Genomic DNA, 20,398 nt, shown 5'->3' with positions numbered 1-20,398 from the left:
CTGTTGTGAATCATGCTGCAGTAAGCATGGTAATGTAGATATCTGTTTAAAATACTGATTTCACTTCTTTTGGGTATATATCCAGGAGTGGAATTACTGGATCAGATGGTAAAAGTAATAGAAAATATGAACAGACTAATAACAAGTAGGGAAATTGAATTAGTAGTAAAAAAAAACTCTCAACAAAGAAAAACCCAGGGTCACATGGCTTCCCTGGTGAATTCTACCAAACATTCAAAGAAACTTAACACCAGTCTTTCTCAAACTTCTCCAAAAAATTGAAGAGGAGGCAACATTTCCAAATCCATTTTACAAGGCCTATATTACCCTGATACCAAAACCAGAAAAAGACATTACAAGAAAATTGCAGCTCCATACCTCTGATGAATGTAAATGCAAAAATTTGTAACAAAAATTCTAACAAACAGAATTCAACACTACATTAAGAGTATTATATGCCATGATCAAATGGACTTTATTTATGGGATACCAGGATGGTACAGCATATACAAATCAACCAGTGTGATATACCACATTAACAAATGAAGGATGAAAATCATATGATCATCTCAATAGATGCAGAAAAAACATTTGATAGTATTCAACATCCCTTCATGATAAAAACTCTCAGCATATTAGGTATAGACAGAATGTACCTCAACATAATAAAGACCAAATATTAGAAGCCCACAGCTAACATCATATTCAATGGTGAAAAATTGAAAACTTTCCCTCTAAGATCAGGAACAAGGCAAAGGTATCCACTCTCGCCACTTATATTCAATGTATAACATAGGCAGTCCTAGACAGAGCAACTAGTCGAGAAAAAGAAATAAAAAGCATCCAAATTGAAAAAGAAGAAGTAAAATTGTCCCTATGTGGAGATGACCTGATCTTATATATAGAAAACCCTAAAGATTATACACACACACACACACACACACACACACACACACACACACCTGTTAGACCTAATAAACAAATCCAGGAAAGTTTCAAGATACAAAATCAATATACAAAATTTAGTTGCATTTGCATACACTAACAGTGAACTACCAAAAAAATAAATAGAAAGATAATCTCATTTACAATAGCATCAAAATCAATAAAATATTTAAGAATAAGTCTAACAAAGGATGTGAAATTACAATACACTGATGAAAGATATTAAAGAAAACACAAATAAATGGAAAGACATCTGTGTTCATGGATTGGAAGACTTAATATTATTAAAATGTTCAGACTACCCAAAGGAATCTATATATTCAATGCTATTCCCATTAAAATTCACTGGCATTTTTTTACAGAAATAGAAAACAATTCTAAAATTCATATGGAACACTGAAAGACCCAGAATACCCAAAGTGACCTTGAGAAAGAACAAATCTGGGGACATCACACTTCCTGATTTCAAAATATATTACAAAGCTGCCATAGTTAAAGCAGTATGATACTGGGATAAAGACAGACATATAGACCAATAGAACAGAATAGAGATCCCAGAAATAAACCCACAGACATATAGGTAACTGATCTTCAACAAGGGCACCAAGAATACACAGTGGGGAAAGGATAGTCTCTTCATTAAATTGTGTTTGGAAAACTGAATATTCACATGTAAAAGGATGAAAATAAACATACACAAAAATCAATTCAAAATGAATTAAAGATTTAAACAAAAGATCTGAAACTATAAAACTCCTAGAAGAATATGGAAAAAGCTTCATGAGAGTAGGCTTGGCAATGATTTCATGGATATGACACCAAAAACACAGGCAACAAAAGTAAAAATAGACAAGTGGGACTACGTCAAACCAACAAGGTTCTGCACAGTAAAGGAAAAAATCAAGAGTGAAAAGGCAACCCCAAAGTAGAAGAAAATATTTGCAAACCATATATTTAATAAGGCATTACTTTCCAAAAATTATAAGGAACTCCTACAGCTCTTTAGCAAAAACCCCCAAATAACCCAATTTAATGGGCAAAGGATTTGAATAGATATTTCTCCAAAGAAGACATACAGATGGCCAACAGGTATATGAAAAGGTGCTTAATGTCACTAATCATCAGGGAAATGCAAATCAACCAACATGAGATATTACCTCACATCAGTTAGGAAAGATATTAACCAAAAAACACGTGTTGGCAAGGATGTGGAGAAATTGGAACCCTTGTACACTGTTGGTTGGAATCTAAAATGGTGCAGCCACTATGGAAAACAGCATGGAGGACCTTTGGTAATGTTATACATTCTGATGCATCTGCAGGCTATCACATTATGGATTTAATTTGCGTTTTTTGGATGACAAAAAGTTTAGCACCTTTTCATGTGTCTATATATCATTTAGATATTGTGAAATGCCTTTTCAAGTCTTCTGCCCATTTTTAAATTAGGTTATCTGTCTTTTTCTTACTGATTTCTAGGAGGTTTTCTATATTCTAGATATGATTCTTTGGCAGATAATTGTATTGTGGATGTTTTTCTTACTCTGTGGCTTTTTCATTGCAAAATGAATCTTTGACTTATTAGAATCTTCTGCAAGTTAGTACTTTCCCTAGTTTCCAGACAATGCAAGGACTTTAGAACACTTGAATTTCATTTACCCAATTCCTGATTTTTGTGCAATTGTTGTCACTTATTTTAATTCTGTTTAATCGTTTTAAAACCCAACAAAATATTATTTATTTTAAACAGACAATATTAGTTTAGATTTATCCTTATATTAATGCCTTACTTTGCTTTTCATTGCTTTTTGCATTTCTGGGATTAAATTTGAAATCATTTCATTCTTTATTAAGTTTTAGAGCATATCTCCTGGTGACAAAAATCACTACCAGGCTATCTAAGATGAGATACCTAAACTATCTTTCTTGGCTGCTTTGGATACTCTCAGATGCTACTGTTTCCTTTTCAAACTTAATCCAGCACTGTGGTTATTCATGGTGGGAAGTTGGTCTGATACCATATACTCAGTTATAGCTCAGAATGGGGTGAGCATGTTGACAGGTGTGAATAATATTATTTTAGTGAACCTTAGGCTAGAATAGCACTGTGCACCATAAGAAAATCATGTTTGAATGTCAGTGGTGAAAATGGCAGAGTACACATGTTCAATGGCTTATCCCACCACAGAAATTTTGAAAAATTAAGCAGAAACAGTCAGAATCAATTTTTTCAGAAGTCAGGAAAACAGGCAAAGGTTTCAAACAACCAAGCAAGTGCTGAATCAAGACAAGGCAACTTTATAATGGTAGAAAGGTTTTGGGTATTTTTACTTGCCCTTGACCAGCCCCCTCCCAGGTACTGCAGTGGTCTTAAAAATATGAAAATATTTACTTAAAGAGATAAACTGTAATTTGGATTTTTAAGGATATAAGTGATATAAACCTGTAAGACGGTAAGTGGAAGATGGAGGACAAGCGTTATAGGAAGAGAAATGGCAGCAGTAATGTGTGAGTAACCTTGAGGGTAGCCATGATTGAATGGTACATGAAATTATAGGTCTCTGAATTATCTAAATTGAAAAGCCACTTTAGGTTCTGAGAGGGCCTATGGTTGGTAATATGACGAAAGGAGGGATTAACGCATTTTGTCTTAAAATTCTTCTTATATTTCCTTTATCACTAGTTTGCAGCTAAAATAATCTTAGGAGTTTGTCCAAAAGGGACAATCCTTTTAGTAATTTAATAATTAGACACATTGTTACCAAACCAAACTTGGATCTCTTTGCCCAAAGTGCAGCAAAGCCAATCCACTGACACCAGGTTGTGGTGAAGGAAAGTACAGCTTTTATTGCAGGGTGCCAAGAAAAGAAAATGGGTAGCTTGTGCTAAAAAGATTGGAACTCCCCAATGACTTTCAGGAAAGGGTTTTTAAAAACAGTGGGAGGGAGAGGGTCATAGGGTGTGTGATCAACTCATGCACAATTCTCTGACTGGTTGATGGTGAGGTAACAGAGTGAAGTTTTGGGAATCTGAATTATCAACCTCTGATTCCAAGTGGTTGGAATCAGTCTACATGTTGGTGGTCAGCATTCAGTTAACTTCTGCCTGGTGGAAGTTTAGTATCTGTAAAATAACTCGAGGATATGGCTCAGGATATTATCTGTGGCCCTTGAGGAGGAACTAAAAGTCCTTGACTTTGTTTTATGGGTAAATTATTATTCTGGTCTTGCTTGACTGTTTTTGTTTGTTTGTTTGTTTCAGCATTTTCTCACTTCTCTGATTAAATTTGCTCTTTGGAACTTGGGAAAAGCCTAGGGGGCTAAAGTTTTTCTACAAACAAGAGGTGGGGGGCATGTGGGGTTCTGTTCCCAGGAAGGCCCAGCAAAGTCCTGCTTGGTTTCAAAATCACTGGTGCACACTGCAACTTAGTTCCCACTAAGTGATACTACTATATAAATAAAAAAGTGAAAAACCTGGGATAGATGATTTCAACTTAAAAAAGGAAAAGCATACCAATCCTGGAGAAGAATGAAAGAGTAGATACCTGTTAGGAAGGGCAGTATCTATACCACGTAAAGTGACATGGGTTCTGGGCAACTTGGGACATTTGGGTCTGATCCAAGATAGACTTTAAATATTAATTTACTTTAAAACAGAATGTAAATTCATATTGAATTTATTGAAAAGACAACTTCAGCTGCAGCAATTTAAGTATTAGAAGTCTAAAAGACTAAGTAAAACCCGACTTATGAGACCAGTGCTAATGTTAGAACTTCATAGAAGTTTGCCAACCCAAAACATCAGTGAATTTGTTCATTCTCATCCTGTTCTCTCCTAATTTGAGGGATCTGGTTGCATTTTGGTGAAGCCGTTTAGCTCACCACGGTCTCTCTTGTAACACAGGACCACAACCCCAATGAGCATCCTCTTCTGCTCCCGAGTGAGTCAAGACAGCCAGGAAGGAGGCTTTCTTCTGCCACTGTGACTCACAGCACATGAGACTGAGTTGGTGCCCTAGAGTAGGGAACCACTGTAGCCCCCCCTTACATGTGGACCTGATGTTAGCCAAGGCTGGTCAAACCACCAAATCCACATGTCAAATTAGACCTTCATCTTGCAAAGTTGCTAAGAAGTCATACAGAGGTTATTGTCGATTCTTCCCAGCTATGTTTGTAAAGTTTTCACACAATGCTTATGTTGGCAAGAAGCAGCTTCTATAAGATTCTAGTGGTAGCATGTGAGGAAGGGCCAAAGTAACGGCAGAATATTGAGGAAAACAATGTTTGCTATTATCATTAATTATTTTCAAAGAAAGTTTTCCACATCGCTTTTTTGCCTTTTTGGGGTTTTCTTAGTCTTTTTGTAATCTGATGTTCCTTCTATGTTAAAAAAGGAATTCAAGTAAAAACATTGTTAGTAATTCTTAACTTTTGGGAGTACCACGTTGATATAAAATTTCTCCGTAAAATTACGCTATCCATAAAAGTGCTTTTTTAAAAAAGAAAAGGAATACAAGCAGACAGCACTATAATGCTCAGTATTTGTTCTTGGTGAACCCATTCACTATTACCAGGAACTGATAGAGTTAGTGAGGTATTTTTTTCTGTTTAAAAAATTAGTTTGTTTAAAAATTTATAGCAGTGATTTTGACCCTGCTGAAGTTGAAGCTAAAGGGATGGAGAATGGGGAAGAAAGAGAGATGAAATGGGAGGCAGGTAGGAAAGGTGTTAACTGTAATGTAATTTTGTAAGATGGCTCCATGATCTCTGGACCTGGGAGTTTTGTATTATTTTAACTGTGGTTTGTTTTTTAAAAAAACAAAAAACATCTAAGACAATATTTACCATCTTAACCATTTTTAAGTGTACCATTCAGTAGTATTAATTATATTCACATTGTTGTGCAACTGATCTCTAGAGCTTTTTTATCTTGGAAAACTGTACCTCTGTACCCATTGAGCAACAGCTCCCCATCTCCCCCTCACCCCAACCCATGGCAACCACGATTCTACTTTGCTTCTGTATATCTGACTACTTTATATACCTCATATAAGTGGAATCATATACTATTTGCCTTTTTGTGACTGACTTATTTCTTATTTCACTTAGCATGATGTCCTAAAGTTTCTTTCATGTTGTAGCATATGACAGGATTTCCTTCTTTTTTAAGGATGAATAATATTCCATTGTATGGATATACTACATTTTCTTTATCCATTCATTCTTCCATGGACATTTAGGTTGCTTCCACCTCTTGGCTATTGTGCATAATACTACAATAAATATGGTTATGCAAAATGTCTTCCATCCTGCTTTCAATTCTTTTGGATGAATACCCAAAAGTGAGATTGCTGGATCATATGGTAATTCTATTTTTTTTTTTTTGAGAAACGTCTATACTGTTTTCCATAGTGGTACATCATTTTACATTCTCACCAACAGTGCACAGGCTTCAAATTTTTCTGTATCCTCACCAACACTTGCCATTTTCTGAGTATATATCTGTGTGTGTGTGTGTGTGTGTGAGATATCTCATTGCAGTTCTCTAATGATTAGTGATGATAAACCATCTTTTCATATGCTTGGTGGCTGTTTGGATATCTTCTTTGGAGAAATGTCTATTCAAGTCCTTTGCACATTTTAAAATTGTTTTTTTTTATTGTTGTTGAGTTGTATTCTTTATGTATTTTGGATATTAACCCTTGTCATATATATGATTTGCAAATATTTTCTCCTGTTTTGTAGGTTGCTTTTTCACTTTGTTGATTATCTTCTTTAATGCACAGAAGTTTTTAAGTTTGTCGTTTTTTCCTTTTTTTGCCTGTGTGTTGGTGTAATATCCAAGAAATCAATGCCAAATCCATTGTCATGACGCTATTCCCCTATGTTTTCTTTTACAGTTTTACAGGTTTAAATCTTATGTGTAGGCCTTTAACACATTTTGTTCTAATTTTTGTATATGGTGTAAGGTAAAGATCCAACTTCATTCTTTTGCATGTGGATCCCCAGTTTTGCCAGCACCATTTATTGAAGATACTGTCCTTTCCCCATTGTGTGGTCTTGGTACCCTTGTCCAAGATTATATAACCATATGCGTGAGTGTTCATTTCTGATCCCCCTATTCTATTCCTTTTGTCTATATATCTGTCTTTATGCAGTACCACACTTTTATGATTACTGTATCTTTGTAATGCTTTAAAATCAAGTATGAGGCCAACAACTTTGTCCTTTTTCAAGATTTATTTGGGGTCCCTTGAGATTCCATACAAATTTTAGGATGGCTCTTCAATTTCTTTAAAAATGTCATTGGGTTTTTCATAGGGTTTATATTGAATCTGTAGATTGCTTTGAGTAGTATGGACATTTCAACAATATAAAGTCTTCCAATCCGTGAACATGGGATATCTTTTCATTTATTTGTTTCTTCTTTAATTTCTTATAGCAGTGTTTTGTAGTTTTCAGTGTGTAAGTCTTGTTCCTAAGTGAATTTGTTCCTAAGTGTTTTGAGTGAGTTTGTTCCTAAGTATTTTGTTCTTTTTAATGTTACTGTAAATGGAATTGTTTCCTTAATTCCCTTTTCAGGTAGCTTATTGTTAATGTATAAAGCACAACTGTTTTCTACCTGTTGCTTTTGTATCCTGTACCTTGCTGAATTTGTTTTTTAGTTCAAACAGTTTTGTGTGGGTGTGGGTATGTAGTCTTTAGCTGTCTACATATAAGTATATGTCATCTGTGAACAGAGATCATCTTACTTCTTCCTTTCCAAACTGGATGCCTTTTTTCTTAACTAATTGCTTTGTCTAGGACTTCCAGTACTATCTGAATAGAAGTGATGAGGGTGGGCATCTTTGCCTTGTTCCTGATCTAAGAGGAAAAGATTTCAGTTTTTCTATGTTGAGTAAAATGTTAGCTGCAGGCTTTTCATATAGGACCTTAATTATGTTGAACTGGTTTCCTTCTACTCCTAGTTTGTTGCATGTTTTTATCATGAAAAGGTATTGAATTTTGTTAATGCTTTTTCTTCATTGATTGAGATGATCATGTAGTTTTTTCTTCATTCTATTAATGTAGTGTTGATACACTACATTAACACTACAAATTGATTGCTTTTATGTGTTCAACCATCCTTGCATTCCAGGAATAAACCTCATTTGGTCATGGTAGGATGCTTTTAAGATGCTGTTTAATTCAGTTTGTTATTATTTTGATGAAGATTTGTATATCAATATCCATCAGGGATATTTGTAGTTTTCTTTTATTGCAGTATCTCTGTCTACCTTTGGGATCAGGGTAATACTGACCTTATAAAATGATTTTGGAAGTGTTCTTCTTCTTCAATTTTTTGGAAGAGTTTGAGGAGTATTGGTAATTTCTTCTTTAAATGTTGGTAGAATTCTGCAGAGAAGCAGTCTGGTCCTGGGCTTTTCTTTATTGTAAAGTTTTTGTTTACTGATTCAGTCTCCTCACTGATTATAGATGTGTTTAGATTTTTAATTTCCTCATGATTCAGTCTTATTTGGTTCTATGTTTCTAGAAATTTATGCATTTCTTATATACTATCTAGTTTGTTGGGTATAATTCTTTATAGTAGTCTCTTTTTTATTTTTTACATAGTAGTCTCTTATAATCCTTTTTATTTCTGGAAAATCAGTTGTAATAGCTCCTATTTCACTTCTGATTTTATTTATAAGGGTCCTCTCTTTCTTTCTTAGTCTAGCTAAGTGTTTGTCAATTTTGTTGTTTTTTCAAAAAAATTAATTCTTATGTTTTGTTGATTTTTCTATTTTTCTATTCTCTATTTCATTTATTTTTGTTTTAATCTTTATTATTTCCTTCCTTCTGCTAAATTTATACTTAATTTGTTCTTCTTTTCTGCTTCCTTGATATGTAAAATTATGTTACTGACTTTAAATCTTTCTTCTTTTTTAATTTCAATGTTTACTGCCGTAAACTTTCCTCTTAGTACTGCTTTCACTGCACCCCATGAGTTTTGGTCTGTTGGGGGTTTTTTTCATTTTTATTTGTCTCAAGATATTGTTTTTTACTTTTTTGACTCATTTATTCTTGGGTGTTGTTTAATTTCTGCATTTTGTGAATTTTCCAGTTTTCCTTTTGCTGTTGATTTCCACTTTCATCCCATTGTGTCCAGAAAAGGTATTTGGTATAATTTCAATCTTCTTAAATTTGTTAAAATTTATTTTGTGGCCTAACATGTGGTGTATCATGGAGAATGTTCCATGTACACTTAAGAAGAATGTGTATTCTGCTGATGTTGGGTGGAATGTTCTGTATGTCTGTTAGGTCTAATTGGTCTATAGTATTGTTATTGTTCAAGTCTTCTGTTTCCTTATTGATCTTCTCTCTGGTTGTTCTATCCATTATTAAAATTGGGCTAATGAAGTCTCCTACTATTATTGTGTTGCTGTCTATTTCTCTCTTCAATTCTGTAATTCTGTTTGCTTTGTATATTTGAGATTTCTGATGTTAGGTGCATATATATTTATAATTGTTATGTCTCTGTGATAACTTGACACTTTTATCATTATAAAATATCCTTCTTTGTCCCTTGTGACAGTTGTTGACTCAGAGTCTATTTTGTCTGTTCAATTATGGCCACCCCTGCTCTATTTCAGTTGCTATTTGGATGGTATGTCTTTTTCCATTCTTTCACTTTCAGCCTGTATGTGCCCTTAGATTTCAAGTTAGTCTCTTGTAGACAGCATTTGGATGGATCTGTTTGGGTTTTTTCCTAATCTTTCTAATCAATCTATGTCTTTTGGTTGCAGATTTTAATCTGTTTACATTTTAAAAGTAATTACTGGTAGGGGAGAACCTGCTACTGCCATTTGTTAATAGTTTTTGATATGTCTTGCAGCTGTTCTGTCTCTTTTTCTCTTGCTACCTTCCTTGTGTTTTTTTGTAGTAATATACTTCGACTCCTTTTTCATTTCCTCTTATAGATCTTCTATAGGTCTTGTTTATGGTTACCATGGAGATTACATAAGACATCTTAAAGTTATAACAATCTATTTTAAACTGATAACAACTTAACTTACATTTCATGCAAAAACTCTGCTTCTTTACATTTACACTTCCCAACTTTCTGTTATTGATGTCACAAATTACATCATTTACATTGTATATCCATAACATAGATTTATAGTTATTTTAAATTCTTTTGCCATTTAAATTCTATTCCAGAAATAAAAGTGATTCATATACCAACATTACAGTACTTGAGGATTCTGTATTTGTCTATATATTTACCTTTTCCAGGGAGCTTTATTTTTTTGTATATATTTTCTTTAAATTTTTGTATATTTTACTTTAAATTTTTATATATTTTCATCTTGCTGTCTAGTGTCTTTTTCATTGAAGTATAGTTAATTTACAATGTTGTGTTAGTTTCAAGTGTACAGCAAAGTGACTCAGATTTGTTTATTTATTCATTCTTTTTCAGATTCTTTTCCATTATAGATTATTATAAGATATTCAGTATAGTTCCCTTTGCTATATAGTAGGTCCTTATTGTTTACCTATTTTATATAAAGGAGTATATATATGTTAATCCCAAACTCCTATTTTATCTCTTCCCCCACCCCCACTATCCCCTTTGTAACCATAAGTTTGTTTTCTATGTCTGTGAGTCTATTTCTGTTTTGTAAATAAGTTCATTTGTCTCTCTTTTTTTAATATTCCACATATAAGTGATAGCATATGATATTTGTCTTTTTCTGTCTGATTTATTTCATTTGGTATGATAATCTCTTGTTTCCTTAATTTCGCTTTCTGATATTTTGTTGTTAGTGTATAGAACCAGCAACCTTACTGAATTCATTGATGAGTTCTAGTAGTTTTCCGGTAGAATCTTTAGAATTTTCTATGCATAGCATCATGTCATCTGTAAAGAGTCACAGTTTTACTTCTTTTCCAATTTGGATTCTTTTTATTTCTTTTTCTTTTCTGATTGCTGTGGCTAGGACTTCCAAAACTATGTTGAATAAAACAGCAAGAGTGGCATCCTTGTCTTGTTCCTGATCATAGAGGAAATGGTTTCAACTTTTTACTGTTGAGTATGATGTTAGCTGTGGGTTTGTCATATATGGCCTTTATAATGTTGAGGTATAGTCCCTCTGTGCTCACTTTCTGAAGAGTTTTTATCATAAATGGATGTTAAATTTTATCATAAGCTTTTTCTGAATCTATTGAGATAATCATATGCTTTTTATTCTTCCATCTGTTAATGTGGTATATCACATTGATTGCTTTATAGATATTGACAAATATTTGCATCCCTGGGATAAATCCCACTGATCATGGTGGATGATCCTTTTAATGTATTGTTGGAGTCAGTTTGCTAGTATTGTGTTCAGTATTTTTGCATCTATTTTCATCACTGCTGTTGGCCTGATGAAAAATTTTCTTTCTTTGTGATATCTTTGTCTTGTTTTGGTATCAGAGTGATGGTGGCCTTATAGAATGAGTTCAGAAGTGTTCCTTCACCTGTGAAGCCATCTGGTCCTGGACTTCTGCTTGTTGGGAGATTTTAAATTACTGATTTAATTTCAGTCCTTGTAATTGTTCTGTTCATATTTTCTATTTCTTCCTGGTTCAGTTCTGAGAGATTGTACCTTTCTAAGAATTTGTCCATTTCTTCTAGGTTGTCCGTTTTATTGGCTTATAGTTGCTTGTAGTATTCTCTTATGATTCTTTGTATTTCTGTGGTGTTGGTTGTAACTTCTCCTTTTCCTTTCTGATTTTATTGATTTGGGCCCTCTCCCTTTTTTTTTTTTTTCTGAATAAGTCTGGCTAAATGTTTATCAATTTTGTTTATCTTCTCAAAGAACCAGCTTTTAGTTTCACTAATCTTTTCTGTTGTTTTTTAGTTTCTATTTCATTTCTTTCTGCTCTGATCTTTATGACTTCTTTCCTTCTACTAACTTCACATTTTGTTTGCCCTTCTTTCTCTAGTTGCTTTAGGCATAAGGTTAGGTTGTTTATTTGAGATTTTTCTTCTTTCCTGAAGTAAGCTTGGAATGCTATAAAATTCCCTCTTAGAACTGCTTTTGCTGCATCCCATAGGTTTTGGATTGCTGTGTTTTCATTTTCCTTTATTTCTAGGTATTTTTTTATTTCCTCTTTGATTTCTTCAGTGACCCATTGGTTGTTTAGTAGCATGTTGTTTAGCCTCCACGTGTTTGTGTTTTTTTCTTGTAGTTGATTTCTAGTCTCATAGCATTGTGGTTGGAAAAGATGCTTGATATGATTTCAGTTTTCTTAAATTTATCAAGACTTGCTTTGTGGCCCAGCATGTGGTCTATCCTGGAGAATGTTCCATGTGCATTTGAAAAGAATGTGTATTCTTGGGCTTTCAGATGCAATCCTCTATAAATATCAATTAAGTCCATCTGGTCTAATGTGTCATTTATGGCCTGTGTTTCCTTATTGGTTTTCTGTGTGGATGATCTGTCTATTGATGTAAGTGGGGTGTTAAAGTCCCCCACTATTGTGTTATTGTCAATTTCTCCTTTTCTGCCTGTTAACATTTGACTTATATGTTGAGGTGCTCCTATGTTCGGGTGCATATATATTTATAATTGTTATATCTTCTTCTTGGATTGATTCTTTGATGATTATGTAGTGTCCTTCTTTGTCACTTGTAACAGTCTTTATTTTAAAGTCTATTTTCTCTGATATAAGTATTGCAACTCCAGCTTTCTTTTGATTTCCATTTGCATGGAATACCTTTTTCCATCCCATCACTTTCAGTCTGTATACATCTCTAGATCTGAAGTGAGTATCTTGTAGGCAGCAAATATACAGGTCTGGTTTTCATATCCATTCAGCCAGTCTGTGTCTTTTGGTTGGAACATTTAGTCTGATTAGCAACTAAAAGAAAAATATGTTGACACATGGTCAGACACTATTTTAATATTTTATAGGACTTAGAATTTGACGTCTCTGCCATGGAATTTGTTAGATACTTGGAGTACAGAATCATGTGGAAGTTGTAGAAAAGATATTTTGACCAGTAGATGTCTAGTATACCTACAAATTTGAGCTTTTCACTGAAATTTCATTAGTTTTGCATGTTCTGATGTGTGTATGTGAGGTAGGTATACTGATTGCTGATGCTAAGAAATTGTCTATAATATCTGGAAAGACTCTGGCAACAAGACTGCATTAGTTTTATAGCTCCTTTAACCACGTACCACAAACTAAGTAGCCTTAAATAACAGAAATGTATTGTCTTACAGTTCTGGAGGTTAGTAGTCTGAAATCAAAGTGTCAGCAGGATCATGCTCCCTCTGAAAGCTTTAGGGAATATCTTTCTTTGCCTTCATATAGCTTCTGATGGTGGCCACAGTCCCTGGCATTCCTTGGCTTGCAGCTGCATCATTACATTCTTGGCCTCTGTCATCACATGGTGTTTTCCTTGTGTGTCTCTCTTTAGTTGTCTTCCTTTTCTTATAAGGACACTGGTCATTTTAGATTAAGGACCAATCCTACTCATCTAATTACATCTGTGATAACCCTGTTTCCAAATAAGGTCACATTTGGAAGTGACACATTTGAGGTATGGGGGGTTATGACTTCAGTGTATCTTTATAGGGCACACAATTCAACCCATAACAACGACTAAACCCAGTTGTAGAGGTACTGGAGTAGTAGTGGTCAGATTACCTAGAAATGTTATAAAGAACAAAGAACAAGACAGAAGTCCAGTTATAAGAATCAGAACAGAAGCTCAGAATGAAACTGAGATCAAGGATAACTTACTGCCAAAGCAGACAGTTAGCAAAAGAGATAATGTATTGTGGCTAAGGCTAGAATTTCTTCTAGAACTATAATATTGGGGTCAGGTGGAGAGAGGGGATTACAGAAATTGGAAGCCAGATAGGTGCAGATAATCATTAACAGTTGTATCTCATATTTAGTGCTGTGAATCACTTTGTATAATCCTTTAAAGTTTTTAAACCATCTTTTATGTGCCAAGTCCTCTGGCAAGTAGCTGGACAGGTACAGTGATAGTAGGTGCAGTATGTCCCTTAGGGCTATCTAGCATTTTGCCAAGACACACATATGGCATTTACAGTTAACCCTTGAATAATATGGGGGTTAGTGTCACTGACGCCAGGGCAGTCAAATTCCATGTATAATTACAGTCAGCTCTCCATATTGAGATTCTGTATCTGCACATTCAACCAACTGGATTGTGTAGTATTGTAGTATGTATTTATTGGAAAAATCCACGTATAAGTAGACCAGCACAGGTAAAACCCATGTTGTTCAAGGGTCAACTCTACACACAAATGTTACTGATATGGGGCAATCAGACTGATAATTGATGCATAAAACATGTTATTGAATGGAGGGAAGGGATGAATTGATCTTGACAGGGAGGATATATGTTCTGTGCCCCTCAGCCCACCGCTCCTTTCCCCCACCCCGTTTTGGTTTCTGTTTTCCTCTGTTCCTTCTATGTTGATCTTGGCAAGCATGTCTTCCACCCTTTCTGTCTGACACTGGACCCAAAGACACTGTTATAGACTAAATATTTGTGTCCTCCCCAAAATTCACATTGAAACCTAATGCCCAATGTGATGGTGTTAGGAGGTGAGGCCTTTGGGAGCTGCTTTCATCATGAGGGTGGAGCCCTCATGAGTGAGATTAGTGCCCTTATAAATGAGACCCCACAGACCTCCCTAGTCCCTCTTGCCATGTGAGGTTACAGAAGATGGCTGTCTATGAGGAAGGGGCTGTCACCATACATCAGATCTACTGGTGCCTTGATCTTGGATTTCCAGTCTCCAGAGCTGACAGAGAAATTTCTGTTGTTTATAAGTCAACCAGTCTGTAGTATTTTGTTATAGTAGCCCATATGGACTAAGACAGCTTCTTTCAGTCTTTATTTCTGCTTTGGTGTTTGCTGGCTAGAAGGAAAGAGGGAAGGAAGGTGGGAGGGAGGAATAGACATCCTCAGTGTACCAGTGAGAAAGTGGGGTGGGGAGGGAATTATTTGGAAAACACACAGATTAACGCTGAAATATAACCCTGCTGCAAAAAGGCCGTGTGGCAAAATCACCTTCTCAACCTTCACTGTAATTAACTTTTCAATCCTGCAGACTACTAACCAACTCCTAACTCTAAGGAAAAAATTATTGAATTTAAGCATGTTATGACTTAGGAAAAATGTAATTTTAGTGGTTGACTTGCATGTATACACTTTCTCCCAGTCAGCAAAATGGATAGATCAGCTGATGCACTTTTTTTCTATACTTGCCTTGTCATAAGAACCACATGGGGCAACAGTTAAATGTACAGATTTTTGCCCCAGCCACAGTGCATCAGCCTCTCCAGGGGAAGGGCTCCGAACATCTATTTTTAAGTTAAGAAGAATCTCATGATCAGGCAAGTTAGGAAACCCTGAGCAAACATGGGGAAATATTTTGGAGAAGGAAAATAATAGTGCACTCAATTTACAGATATCATAACATGCATTTGGAAATAACTATTCCATTGACTAAACATGTCTTTTAAGTGAGGAATATACAGGTGAGATCTTAAATCTTTTCTAAGTTTGAGAATGATGATTTTTCAGATTCGCAACACTGAAATTTCCCCTTTGCCTCATCTTCTATAATAATATCATCATCATAGTGAATTGCCCAATCAGTATCTTTTAACTAAATGAGAATTGTAAGTAATTGCTTATGAAACACTATGTTATTATTTGTTTTTAAAAAACAGTTCTTTAGAAATAAAAGGAAAATTAATCTGCCTTTTATATGAAGGGAGGAAATGGTGTTTTTTTGAGCACTTATCAAGAAATTTATGCTGCTATGCCATATAACTGTTTTCAAATCAGAGCAAAGTTTCCATTTTACTTATGGAGAAGCAGACTTAGAAAAGCAAAGAGGCTTTCCCATGACCACAGAGTATATGGTGGACCAGTATACCAACCCAGATAATTTATTAAGAAAGCTAAGTCAGTAATTAAGCAGAGATGAAAAATTTGAGAATTCATGTTGTATTTCAAAATAAATCTGACATAACGTATACAAGAAAGAAAAAGCTTATAAATGCTTCTTTTAACTCCAAGAGAATTCACAGTGCTTTTGTATTGGCAGTTGTATTGTTTATAGTAACATCAATGAAGTCACAGCCAGGGGGTTGATTCTACAAGGGTGATGAGTAAGTTTAACTAGAGCAAACAAATAATGAATCAACACAATTTCCCACAAAACAATACAAAAGCAAACTGTAGGAAAATTTCTTGAAAAACAAACTCATGTTTTTATGTCAAAATATAGTATAATGGGACTTAAATATTCTTCAGTGGTTCATCTGCTCCAGGCTTATTTGGTGCTTGCCAGCAGGATTCAGTTCCTCACTGGCTGTTGTACTGAAGGCTTTAGTTTCCCCTGGCCATTGGCCAGAGGTCGCCTCCAGTTCCTTGCCACGTGGTCCTCTCAGACATGTTGTTTAGGCCCACAAAAGAGTCAGCTAACAAGACAGAAGTCACAATTGTTGTAACCTAATCAATGGAAGTATTCTACTCATTAGACCCAAGTCATTCGGTCCAGCCCACACTCAAGGGGAGAGCATTACACAGGGTGTGGATACCAGGAGGCAGGGATTGTTGGGGGTCATCTGGAAGTTGATTTATGGCCTGAGGTCTCTATAGGCATCAACCCAGAAGCATCTTTCCCCTTTGCCTTAAGATTTCTCTGTTTTCTACCACATCTCAAGAAAATCTTTGGACTGAAATACATTAAGCCAAGGAATTTGCAAACATGTCAGAAGAGAGAAGAGATTGCCTCAATATAAGCAAAATTTTGCTTCTTAGATAGCTATGAAAATGATAAAATAAAATTACAGAAGCAGCAGAAATTCTAGAATATGATATTCATCCATCCTGCAGTGATTTTAGTACAGATCACACAAATTTGTACAAAGAGCACATTTTTTGTGTTTTGAATGCGAATGTCTTTAGTTCAGGCATGCTCTCTCTAGTTCCTCACCGGCCCCTTCCACTGCTCCTGGTCATCGTACAACCCTGGTTGGTTTCTTACCTTAATATAAGTAACCAGCCTGGCACCAAATCCTTTGAGTTGGAACTCCTTGTGATATAAGGTACCACTTGTCAAAAACTGTTCTGTGATTTTGAGATCCCTCCATTTCCCAGTTTCTTAATGAAGGAGTCTTTTAGAAATGCTTTAATGCTCTGAAAGAGGATTAGCATAATAGAGGAGCAGCATATTGAGGGACAGCATATAACTTTCATTGTTTGCTTAGTATGGTCAGTCAGCAAATGCAGATAGCAGATATTTTAGGCTTTGCGGGCCACATATGGTTTCTGTCACCTATTGTATGTTTGTTTTGTTTTGGTTTTTGTAACTCTTTAAAAATGTAAAAATCCTTCTTAGCTCCAGGATGTATGAAAACAAACCGCAAGTTGGATTTGGCCTGTGGTTGTAGTTTTTCAACTCTATTAAAGATTTGTTTAATGAAATTTTTTGATGTTTAAAAATTGAAATACCATAATCCTCAAATTTGAGACACAGGCACATTTGTTACAAAGAGTGATTCAAATTTACTTATTGAATGTAGTTAATATTTTTTCTTTATATTAACTAAATATTAGTTGAATATAAAGTATAAGGTAAATAATAGTCCACCTGTCATGCTAGACACTTTGTAGGCCACTTTGATTTGGAAAATCTCTGCAGGAAATTTAACTGCATTACATCTGTTATAATTTCATCCTTTTCATTTTTCTTTACTCTTTTTTGTGAATTTGTTATTAATAAGATATTGGACGTCTTGAATCTTTTCTATCACATTTTCCCACTCATCTTTGGTTTTTAGTCATACTTTTGAGGAGAGTTCCTTAATTTTTATCTTTCAATCCTTGTATTAACCCCTAAAAAGTTATATTTCTAAGAGTCCTTTTTAGTTCTCCAATTGTTAATTTTCCGCAACACTCTGTTCTTTTTTTATATATGCAACATCTTCTCTGATTGTCCTGAGGATATTAATTAAAGATAATAGTTCTGAAAAAAACCTTAAAAAAACACCCAGGGCTGTATTTTCCTATTTTCGTATCTTTCTTACATATGGAAGATTTTTCTCAAATGTCTCATAACATTTAATTTCCATTAATATTTCATAGTGAGGCTCTGAAAAGCAGACTGGAAGCTGTGTGGTTTAGCTCAAGGACTGGTCATTCATTGACTCTTTTGCTTATTTCAGCAAATACCATTTGTAGAGGTATATCCCAAGAACCACTAAGTTCTTCAGAAAAGAAACTGCCAATCTCTTGCCCATGGTGAGAGATGGGAGGAGCTTAGCTATCACTCTTCCACGCATAGTGTGGGAAGGAGGGTGGAAGAGTTAGTTGTATACAATTTTTGTACTGTCTACAAAAATTCAATTTTGCCCTGTGCCTCCTCGTCACTTTCCTCTGTACTTTGCACGTTCTAGTCCTGAGCCCCTCCTAGTCCTGGCATGTGAACTATCACTCTTACTTGTAGTTACTTAGTTTACATTATAGTTTTTGGATCTGGGAAAGTCAAAAGACATTCTTCTAAGGGCTTAGAAGATAGCACTTCATTATCTTTTTGTATCTAGTGTTACTTGTGAGATACATAATTTCAATCTGACACCTGTTAGTTTATAGATAATTTTTGGTTGTTAGTTGCCAGTCAACAAGATCCTGAGAAGTTTTCCCAACTTATAGTAGGAAAGTATTCAAACAAATAGGAAAGTTGAAAGCATGGTATAGGGAATACCCATGTATCTGCCACCAAGATAAACATTTAGCCATATTTGCATGATATTCCCCTCTCTATATGTGTGTTCATTCTTTTGCTTAACCATTTGAAAATACGTTGCAGCCATCATGAGTTTTCATCCCTAATATTAACATACTTTTCAAAAGAATAGGGTAGTCTTCTGTTATCCACAAACCTCTCATTACATCTAGGAAAATTAATACTTATCATTTTATAAGTAATATTTTTTATTTTCTTTTTTTCTACATTTTAGAATTTTTCCTTGATGCTTTGATATTTTTCTTTAATGTATACCAAAGTTGGAGCTTTCTATATAATTTCTTTTTAATCTCCTCTGTTTAGCACTTAAGCAGTTTCTTTTAATCTTACACCAAGCCCTTTTTAGTTCTAGGATTTTCTTAGAACTAAATTTTCTTCTTTAGTTTTCTTTTATTTATATTATGTACCACCCTCTCCCTTTGTTCTCTGTGCTGTCTTCCTCTGGAACTGCTTCTGGAAATTCTGGACATGCTTGCTATGTCTCTTATCCTTTCTTCCATGTTTTCTGTCACTTGGTTCATTTGGAATTCTTTTAGGGAGAACTCCTCAGCTTAATCTTTCAGCTCACTAATTTGTCTTTCAGCATTGTTTATTTTACTGTTAATCCAATCTCTAGAGTTGGATCAATTTTTAAATTTTGTAGATCTCTTATTAGAGTTTTTGATGTATGCAAAATCTTCCTGAACCTCTCTGCAAGGGAGGTGTCTCCATTTATACATTTTCTATAGCTTCATTTAGTTTGCTCTATTACCCCTATTACTTTATAGTTTTTCCTCAAGTGTATGGTGATTACAGGTTGTGTGCTCATCTTTATCTGTGTTTCCCTTTTAGCCCTCTGTGGACATAGTATATTTTTACTACAGTCTTTCTCTTTTGATTCTGAGGAAGGGACATTTCTTGTTTCTTCAAAGCTAGTTTCTTTATGTTGGGTTTTTCCCACTCTCCTTATGCTTTGCCAGCATGACACCAACCTGATTCTTAGCAGAAATCCCCACCACTCTTTCTTGCACAGATACTACTGCTGCCTGCTCAAATGGCATAGGTCATCTCCATGAGTTACTGGGGCTGAATCCCTAAGGAAGTGTAGATGCCTCTCAGGATTAGCCTCCTGAGGAGCAGTAGGAGAAGCAATTATCCATCAATTCCTGACCCCCATTGGTTCACGGTTCCCCCACTGTTTGCTAAAGCTCCAGAGCTTCTAGGCTGCAGAGGCATGCATGCAGAGTGGTCTTCTGTGTCCCGTGCTGCAGCAACAGGAAACCCTGGGCAGAGAGCATGGGCACTTGAAGTGTTAGTTATGTTAGTATGACATGAGACAAAGTCTTCAGAGAGCTGTTTGCTACAGCCATGGAATCAAGGGTGTGACTGAGAAGGTCTAAGATAGGCACTAGTGGCATATGATACAGAAAAGGAGGTCAGAAATTTCAGGCAAAAGTTGTTAGACAGACTCCTTCCAGAGTCATGGTCCTTGTGAGACACAGGAAGATCTTAATAAAAGCAAAGACAGATCCTGCTTGCTGTTACCTGTTATCTGGCTTTACAAGGACAATGACATTCAAATGAGCCTCACAACACTTCAAACCTGATTGAAAGGAATACATTTTAGGCCAAGCTTAT

At 35.1% G+C, this 20,398-nt stretch overlaps 1 long non-coding RNA gene across 1 annotated transcript in view; it reads left to right on the top strand.

Annotated features, from left to right (window-relative positions):
* Nucleotides 1-20,398, top strand: part of LOC309810831 — an 80,585-nt gene that overhangs the window by 3,903 nt on the left and 56,284 nt on the right. The window lies entirely within an intron of this gene.

The sequence above is a fragment of the Mesoplodon mirus genome (assembly GCF_964341445.2).
Source record: "Mesoplodon mirus genome assembly, chromosome: 9".
NCBI classification, from domain to species: domain Eukaryota; kingdom Metazoa; phylum Chordata; class Mammalia; order Artiodactyla; family Ziphiidae; genus Mesoplodon; species Mesoplodon mirus.
Note: the sequence above shows the minus strand (reverse complement) of the source record. Positions and strands in the feature narration are given on the sequence as shown.